We start from the raw sequence: 9,676 nt of genomic DNA on the forward strand, positions 1-9,676 counted from the left end.
AAGCTGTGGCTGCCCCTGGATCCCTGGCAGTGCCCAAGGCCAGGCTGGACATTGGGGCTGGGAGCAGCCTGGGACAGTGGGAGCTGTCCCTGCCATGGCTGGGGTGGGATGGGCTGATTTTTAAGCTCCCTYCCAACSCARACCATTCATGAATCTTCGCCCCCTGACTTTCCYGTAGTATCTTCTCCTTCCACCCCCACCAGGGGGAATGTAGGACAGCTGGTCACCCATCCTTCCTGAGAGGAGCATTGGGGAAAGGCAGGGAACAGCTGAATGGGGACAGGGCCATATGGGGTTTTGGTGTTCTGTGCTCACAGGGTGCTACGAGCTCTCCCCAGCTTGTGTGGGCAGAGAGAAGCGACAGTGATTCAGCCATCATTAAATTAGTACAGATGTCTCCTGCAGCCTCCCACAGGAGTCTTTCCATGAGCTCAGACACTTTGGATAAAGGTCTAGACTAAATCATTGCTAAGTCTATATGGATTGTGGCTGGTTGGAGACTGACACATGTTACACGTTCTCAGCTCCTGGGAYGCTGATTTGTGTACTCGTTGGCTACATCCAAGCTGAGCCAGAGTTTCTTTTTTTGATTTGGGATGTGGACCCCAAATTTTGGATGCTTGGAATCACAGCTAGGTCAGGTGCTTACAGCGAATGACAGAAATACTCCAAACAGTGCCYACACTTACAATCATAGCACTGCTATTTTTGCTTCCTTGGAAACAGATCAGGTTATTTGATGTGCCAAAAAAAGTGATAATTGTCCCTGAGACTTGAGTCTCCAAACACCCTGGGCAGGGGACTGCAGGACTCAAGACAAGCTGCTGGAGAACSAGAGGTAATACATCAGTAGGTATTAAACCCTGCTGGAGCAGACACYGTGGTTTGTTTCTGCATATTTAATATTGTCGATGTGTAATGGCTTATGCATCCTCTCCCTGTTCAGTTCTTCCAGAAAAGCATTAACAAAGGCAGAAGCTATGATCTATCTCTGGTGGTTTAAAGAATGTTTCAAATTTAATGGTATTGCAAATTGATCGCATTATGAGAGACATAACCTTTGCGAGCGGGTTTGTGAGGAATTCACAGGAATGCATGACTTAGTGGAAATGCATGGGAAATTACATTAGGAAGCTTTGAAAACCACAGAAGTGATGAGGCAAATAACTTCTTGTGAAACTGCATGAAATGATAATAACTAGTTTCAACCAGGTTCCTCCGAATAACTTACAATTCTGCATGAGTTATCCCTAATAAACATCTAACTGCAAGAAAAGAGGGGAAAATAATCAAATTATCCTCRTGTTACATCTATTTATTCTGATGTATGACACTCTGATGTTGCTATGTAATTGCAAACAGAGCAGCTCTGAAGAAGTGGTTCTGGTTTRTTTGACATCTCATAAGGAGTTTGTTTTGTAGCATTTCCTAGTTGTGTTTATTTTCACATTCTAAGTAAATTGAAAGATATTTCAAGGAAGGAAAAACTGCTACTGCACCCCTGTGCACAGTTCACAGGTTAGTGTGAGTGCACTAGAAATCAGTTATGCTGTCACTGTAAGCAGATAGTTTATAAGAGAAGCAATATGTAAGTACCCACAATTTAATTTTTCAGCTCTCTTTATTTCACTGTTACCTTCTCAACAGCTTTCAATTTGAGCTCGAGCTGGCTGCAGAGCTGATGTTTATATTTCTGCACTGTAGCTGTGTTTGACAGCCAATTGCTAGGGAAGAGCTTTCTATTTGCACTGCCAGCTTTACACATTATGTGGTTTTAGACAGTACTTACTTCCTTATGTTCAGACACTGAAGGATGCTAAGCAGTAATCTTAAATTTGAAAAAAAATACCTTCCAAAAAAAAAAAAAAAAAAAAAAAAAAAAGGTATTTAATGCTTTTGAGCTGGTTTGATTAAATGTTGTTAGCAGAAGGCATCCTGCATGGATTTGAAATGTTTTTATTAAAAAGGAAGGCAGGTTAAATATATTATCTCTGGGACCCTCCCAATCATTTTGAGCAAAACAGAAAAGAAGCCAGGCTGGTGAGAGCAGCAGAAAGCAGAGCCTCGAAGGATTGTAAAATCATGGTAAACTAAATATGCTTAAATAAATAGAAATATCCTCTCCCCTTTGACCACCCTGGCCTATTGTACTTTGCTGTGCTTTGGCTGATCTAGGCTATAGCTTCTCTAGTCAGGCAGATTTTGTAAGTAACCTTCAAATTACAGCCGTGGCTGTGTAGTGATTAAGTTCTTTATTCCTCTTCTGCAATCCAAAGACTGTGTGTTCTGAGATATGGCTTTGACATTCGCTCGAGGAAATCATTTCAACAGCACAAAGAGGTCTCAGTGCTCAACTGCGGTGAACTCTGGGCCTGAGAGTGAAGCCTGGCAAGTTCTAATAAGCTGTTAAGGAGGAAAGGAAAAATAMAGCTCAGACAACAYGGCAGAACAGCTCAGAACATGGTGRATAAGGTGATGATGGCTAAAYGAACAGSAGAGTAGGATTTGGGATATGGGAACGGCTGATCTTCCGGCTAGCCTGGAGAATGGGAGTTCCTGGAGCTTGTGGTTTCTTACAGCCATCCCCATCTTTTTTTCTGTGTTGAGGAAGGAGCATGGAGTCAGCCTCTGCTGGCAGTAAAACTAACAGCCCAAAGGGAAGAGCTCTCTGAAGTCATTCCTGGAGCCTTCACCAGCCTTACAGGTAGCAAAAACTACAGCACTGTTTGTGCCCAGGACTGACAAGCTGGAGGAGGGAGTAAATGGCTCTGCAGCTCTTGCACCGAGCTGGGGAGAGAGTGACAAGTGCAGGAGGAGGCACTGTTAATTATAATGCCGGAAGCACTGGAATTGTTAATGTAAGAGCTTGACCCCAAACAGTGGGAGATGACAGMCACTTTTTTTTCCCCCATAAAGACACAAAAGAGGGAATATGTTTTACAAGACTGAAGCCGCRTGCAATTTTTTGAGGCTCTCTATGYCCAGCTCTCAGATCTCCTGCGGTGAGCCACAGTGCACTGTGGATGAAATAATAGAGAAGTAAATGAGATGGGAAAGGATTCCTCTTTGGCAGCACGGCACAACTTCATCGCGAGTGTCAGGAGCAGTCGGGTTAAAAAAATCCAGAGCTGCTTGCAGGAGCAGTGTCTGGCGGAGCAGGGGAGAGGAACAGCAGTCTGGGCTCAGAAATAGTTGCATGAACTCCCAGCTGGGCAGAGAGCCAGCTACAAAGAGGTGCCAGCCATCTGAGGCCACTTGACACGGGGCCCTTGGGCGTTGAGGAGCTGTGGAAAGCAGGGAGAGCAGGCTCCAGTCCAAGGTGTGGGGACGCGGGTCAGGAGCGGTGGCCGCGTTCTCGGGACAGAAGGGAAGGCAGATGGTATTCCCAAATGGAAAGGGCCAAGGCTGGAGCGAGGCAAACGGAAAGCTTGAGCTATCATCTGGCTTAACATAAGGATTCACAAGCAGCAAGGTGTGTAAGGAATGTGTATCAGAAAAATCAGTCTGAGAGCGTGGTTTGGGATGGAGGCGGCAGGGTGGGAACKCAGCCCCATGGAGGATGTGGGTGGGGTTGTGGGGCTGGGGAAGGCTTTGTGTCTGTGGTTCCCTCCTTAGGAAATTCCCTTGAGAGGGGGAACACAGCAGTGAAACAGCACCAGAAATATGTAAAAACTCCAATTACAAATTCACATTGAGATTAACTGGAGATAAATGCATGAAGCTGTCTAAGAATGGCTTGAGCAGTCCCACGGTCTGGATGCTTTTTCCTAATGCGAATCTTTGTGAGACTGAATGTGGGTTTCTCTCTTCCTCTCTTCCTCCCATCTGTAAAAACAAATATAGCTCTACTTTTTTTCTCCCTAGACTTTAAACAAAAGTAGATATTAAAGATCATCAATTCAGCCTGGTGAGGAAGGCAGTGCATGATGYAGAAAGTACCAATGGCACTGTGACCTGGAAGGATTTAGATCCACATTCAGGCAGGTTCCTGAGCTCTTTTTGAACATCAGCTGGCCATAATCAGTGAATTCAAATAACCTGACTGTAAGAACCCAGGCYTGTGTGCAGTTTTCCAGCAGCAGCTCGCTCCAGTGTGCTCTGGGATGAGAGCAAAAGGTAAGCAATGAAAAGCCGTTTGTGCACAGTTGCAGCATGAATATAAACAGAGACAAAATTAGGAAATCAAATAGAATAAAACAGCAGTAGCAAAGAATAAACAGAAACATAAAAGAAGCCATCTGGAATCAAAGTTACTCAAATGACACGGTAGGAAACTGAGGCAGGCAACAGCAGAGATTACACTCTTAAATGAAATGGTTGGGGATATTATTGCTTTAATTCCCTTTGAATCTGGTTATGAAACTGCAGCTGAGAAGTGTGAGCAGTAATGGCTTTTGACAGTTTCTCCAGAGGCTTCAGCTTACATGGTTCTTGGATCTTAAATGGAACCTTTGTCTTCCACGGCCATGTCTGCTTCCCTTCTGAAAGTGTTCCAAGGACTGACATCGTGTCAAGAACATCAACTCTGTGCCCCAATTTGTCATTACCCTGAATAATAATGCAGGATATTTGATTCTGTTCTTCCCCACTGTGCACTTGTAATTCCCATTGCTAAAGATGGGATCAGTCTATCCACGGAGAAAATGAAAGATCCTATTAAATTGAAATTAAATTCACTTTATTAATTCTGTGTTGTGTGCAAGTGAATCAAATCTATTTATAACACTTTAATTAGGAATGACTCTTTAAACCCTGGTCAACAATAAACAGGTTCATTGTCCATGATGTGTCAGAGCACACTGACAATACACAAAAAAAAACCTTTTCTTTTTTAAAGAGCTTCATGTTTTTAGGAAAAAAAAAAAAAGAAAAGAAAACCACCCCTGCAAATCCATGCACAGAAAGAAACACATGAAGAGTAAGGCGCATTACAGTTATTGAAAGCATTGATATATATATATATATATATAAAATGATTGTAAAAGTCACTAAAACCCCATCCATACTTTCATAGAATGAGTGAAAGCTTCTTAGAACCCAGCAGCCTCAGAAAGAGTCGTAAAAAGCTGAAAATTCCATCTCAAAGTCCATTAAATGGGGTCTGCCTCATAAATGAGGAATTTTRTTGCAAGGCAAAGGTAAAAAAGTAGAAGAACTTGAAGCATTAGGACAGTGCTGGTGTGTTGTGTGTGGTTTTGGGTAACTTCAGGTGAAAATCAGTGAGGTACCCTCACAAAAAATAAGATTCCAAAGTTAGGGCAGAGAACGATGATTTAAACTTTAAAATGAAGTTTTTAAACTTCATTAAACTTTTTCCCTTGAAACAACTTTGGGGTAATTCCCTTGTAATTGCACGAGGATGAATTAATTACTTTCTAACAAACTCAAATAAAAACTTGACTGCATAATGCCTCCTTCTCTTGCCTTTATTAAAAATRTCCAGGAGCATTTCCATAGTATGTAGATTCCCTGCCCCTCCCCATGTGAATTATCTCTATATTTATGGATTTTTTACTGATACAAGGAAATTGGGATTTTGATCCTCCTGTTGATGATGGATGTATTATGGGCTGGTCTGTACCAAGTTGTGCATCAGCACCACACCCCAGAGAGGGCAGGGAGTGCCCAATCCTCCCAAAAATCAGCAGCTTTTTGCTCCTCTGGGCGTGGCCCAGTGTCTCTTTTGGGGTGGCCTGACACACAAGTACATTGGTCCCTTGCAAAGGGGCAAAGCTGTTTATTCCAATAATCAGTCGTATTTTATTAATATGTATCTTATTAATTGTGTTACACTTTCATTGGCTGCTTAACTGCTACAATGGATTCACTGGCTGTTACTCAACTGCAGCACACCACCATTGGTCACCTATGGCATAAGTGTTCAAGCATTCAGAAAAACACCAGGTGCAGCCTTGGTGCTGTTTTCTCCTAATGCTTAAATTTCTTACTCCTGTTGATACCACATTCTCGTGGGTAGATATACCAGCTCTATCCTTTGTTTTCCTGGATTACAGAACTTGTTTTTCACCTCTAGTTCAGCTGAGCCATTCCCAGAATCCTTCTCTGGTTGGCCACAGTAACAGGAGAGAGCTGGGGTTTTACAAGGGTAACGAGAACCTCGTTTTATAGGCTWTTACTGCTCTGCAGCAGCCCAGCCCCGAGTGCATTGCACACCTTCCTGATGGTTTGGGCACCCTTTGTGCTGAGCAGCCTGTTGTTGAGGCTGCCCTGGGTTTGGCAGGTGTGAGTGAGAGCAGGTGAGACAGTTCCCATCTGCAGGGGAGAGCCGTGAATCTGCTCGGAATTGCAAAGGAGCTTCCTCAGCCTTGCTTCCAGCCTTTGTCCCTACATTAAATCCCTGGCTGCAAATGTGGTTTGGAGCCGAGTACTTGCTAAGGAAACCTTGTTTAAAATATGCTGAACAAAGMGTTACACAATAGGAGAATTTAATAACAGTCCCACACTCCTGGAGTTGTGTTTTACTGCAGAGTAGCACTTTTGCATCTGCAGGGTAGAGAGGAACAAGTTTCATCTCTGCAATTTCTCTGGCATGGATTAAATTATATGTGTTTTCAATCTATATACAGGAGAGACTGTGAATGTATGTTCTATGCTTGGATTTTATGTTGGCAACACTTTTTTATGTTGGTTATTATTGAAAACAATGTTAATTTTGTGGCTGCACCCTGAATGTGCTGTTCCTGTTACTCCTGGCTTTGCCATCTGTATTATCAGATAGAATGGCAAAGGAATTAATAAAGACTAGAAATGGCTCTGGTCTGAGAATTCATTTGGAAGGAAGGTAATTTTTTAGGAAAAAGAAATTATCTGTACTGAGGCTACATGGGAGCCATTAGTAAGGCACACTACTAATGCAGGGCATCTGCATCACCATTAACACCAGGAGATGGTCCAAAATCACTCYTGTCACCATAAATCCAGGCATGAACTGGGTGATGGAACTGCATCTGCTGCTTTAAGGGAGAGAGGTGTTTGGATTTATAGTCCCACAGGCAGGGCAGAGATGGAGGAAGAAGATTCCACTTCCTTTGAAGTGTAATGAACTGAATCTCCTGTAATGGAAGTGATTTTRCCTCTCTCTGAACATGATGAAGTCCTGCAGTAAATGTGCTTCTCTGTTTGCTTTGGGTGCTCTCTAGCAGTGGGACACTGGGCAGGCACAGACATTTTCTTTTTTAAACAGAAATTCTTGTTGCATCTGGACGCTGCTCTGAGAAAGGAGAGGTCAGCTCTCAAACACAGGTGTAACAAATAAAGCTGCAGATGTGGAAAGCAGTTTCATATTTACATTTGTGAGGCTTTTTGAGCAGAAAGCRCTGTTCATTTCTCATGTTCATTATGCCTCTCACCTAGATCCTGTATCATTACCTGTTTAATGATCTTTACCCCTCACATGAACACAGCTTGCTGAAGCTTGACTCTTGCAGTAAATTATCATTCACGTCTGGTAGGAGAGAGGAAGTATTACTTGGGGAAAATGCTGTGTTATCTGACTTAAAACTTCAGCCCTGTGATACAACTTTGTAAGTAGGTGATGATGATTTAATCTCACATCTAAACAATAAAATGATTTTGAAGAGGTGGTTCCTCTTCTATAGGTCATTAGTTATAATATTTTGATATTAGAGTGTAAGGACTTCAAAAAATTATTTTAATTATTTAAATCAATCTGGTTCTCCCCACTGATTGTAGTAAATGCCACATTTATGTATTTTTTCTTTTCTTTTCTTTTCTTTTTTTTTTTTTTTTTTAAGGATTAAATTATATATATGTATATATATAGGTTTTGCCACCATAAACTTTTGGGTAAAAAACTGATCTTCCACTCATCAGACTTAGTTTCAACTTTAATATTATAAAAAGCTCCTGGCTCTTCTACTTTGTTTCATGTTTCATGTTTAGCCTTTAATTTTATAGAGTTTCAAATAGCAATATCTATTCCTTGCTTTTGATACAAAGGAATTTGAGTTATTAGAGGAAACAATTAATGGCAATCATAGACATTTTGATCACTTTACCGTTGGTATTTCACTAGAACTGYGAAGGTTTTATAGCTCTGCATTAAWATCTACCAGACCTGATCTATGAACCATAGTTGGTGTTGGATATTATGGGTAACACCTGAGATTCCACTGACAGTCTGTCTCAGCAAACTGGAGAATCTTTGAGCCTTCTCCCAKATCTGTGTGGGCTCTCTGGTTTATTCAGTGCCTTCTAAAATGCAGATTAATTTCAGAGTGTGGCTGGGTGAGCTGAGATGTTCCCAGTCCGTCTGCTGAGCTGTGGGTGTCCAGACAATGCTGTGATACCACATCACTGCAACTCAGCTCGGAATGTCCTGCCAAAACCTTCCTATGCGGTGTTAATGCCATATAGGATTTATTCAGSGAGCAAACAGATGCCTGAATTATAAACAATCTGTTTAAAACACAGATTCTGGGTTGATCTTTACAGGCTCTGGGGCTCTGAAAATAAAGGTCATAAGGACAATAATCCTAAAGGCAAAAGAGAGTTGTRTGAAGTTTCTGAGCTTACAAAACCATGGCACCAAGCAAGAGGAGAGAGCAGCAGCTCAGGAAGTGAGGGATTGTTCTGCAGCAGGAGCTGGTGGCAGGTGCAAAAAGAAAACTGAACTTCAGGAAAAGGGACTCAGCTGTCACTTGACATCCCTGTGGATGTTCCTGTGGGCAGGGTAGAAGAGTTGAGCTGGACTGAGTCATTCACATCCACAGCTGAAATGCTCTGGAGGAGTCCCTGARACAATGGTGGTGTAAAATCAAACACAGAGGGTGAGTTTACACCTCTGTGAGGTGTGGTCAGGGGGAGTTCTGCCATTCCTGCCCAGCGGGAAATGCCATGATGGCCAGGATTTTGTATCTGAAATGAAGCAAGAGGGAAATCAGCCCCGGCTGCTGCTGTCCCTGTGCTCATGGCAGCACACCCAGGTGTGAGAGTGCCGCGCTCTTGAGCAGCTGAATTCCTGAGCAGATGAGSTCAGATATCACTGTTTGTGACCAATTATGGACTGAGAACCTGCAGAGCTGCCTGTGACACGAGAATCTCCCTGGGGCTTGGCTCTGGCTGCTGTTACAAGGCTKTTCTTCCACACCTTTTTTAATATCCTAATGCAAGCTCTGGTATTAAATGATGCTGCTGCCTGGCCTGGCAACCCCTGCTATCAATTGAAGAAGAAATTGCATAACCAGCAACAGTTTCTGTTGAGCTGTCTGCACAAAATGAGCAAACAGGAACAAGTCTGCTTGTACTGGTTGTAAGTCCAGCTGCAACCTAAGCTGGTTGTCCATATTTCCATCAGACTTCCTTTGGTTAGGGAGACATAAATAATAATAGATGAAAGTTACATTTTTTATTATTTTATTTGCTTCTTGATCATATTATGTCAAAACTATTAAGAAGAAGAATTTAAACCACTATTACTGTATATTTAAATTATTATCCTGTATTTTTGAATGTGTTGACATGGATACATATGGTCCAACCAATTCACACTCTCACCTCACAACTTAAAAATTATTGGAGACAATCTGATATTCAGTACTTGGCTCTGAGCCTACAAAAAAAATCAATGGAAGTCCTTTGTCCCTAGGTTTTTAATTAATAAAAAAAAATCCATAACAAAGAAACCTCTCTTTCT

General features: G+C 42.2%; 1 protein-coding gene across 1 annotated transcript in view; it reads left to right on the forward strand.

The window, feature by feature from the left end:
• The window catches only part of CDH8 (cadherin 8), a 141,341-nt gene that overhangs the window by 30,819 nt on the left and 100,846 nt on the right, over window positions 1–9,676 (forward strand). The gene's annotated exons all lie outside the window — the stretch shown is intronic.

This window comes from Malurus melanocephalus, unplaced genomic scaffold, assembly GCF_030028575.1.
Source record: "Malurus melanocephalus ecotype Western Australia unplaced genomic scaffold, MMel_1.1 scaffold_312, whole genome shotgun sequence".
In the NCBI taxonomy this organism is placed as follows: Eukaryota; Metazoa; Chordata; class Aves; order Passeriformes; family Maluridae; genus Malurus; species Malurus melanocephalus.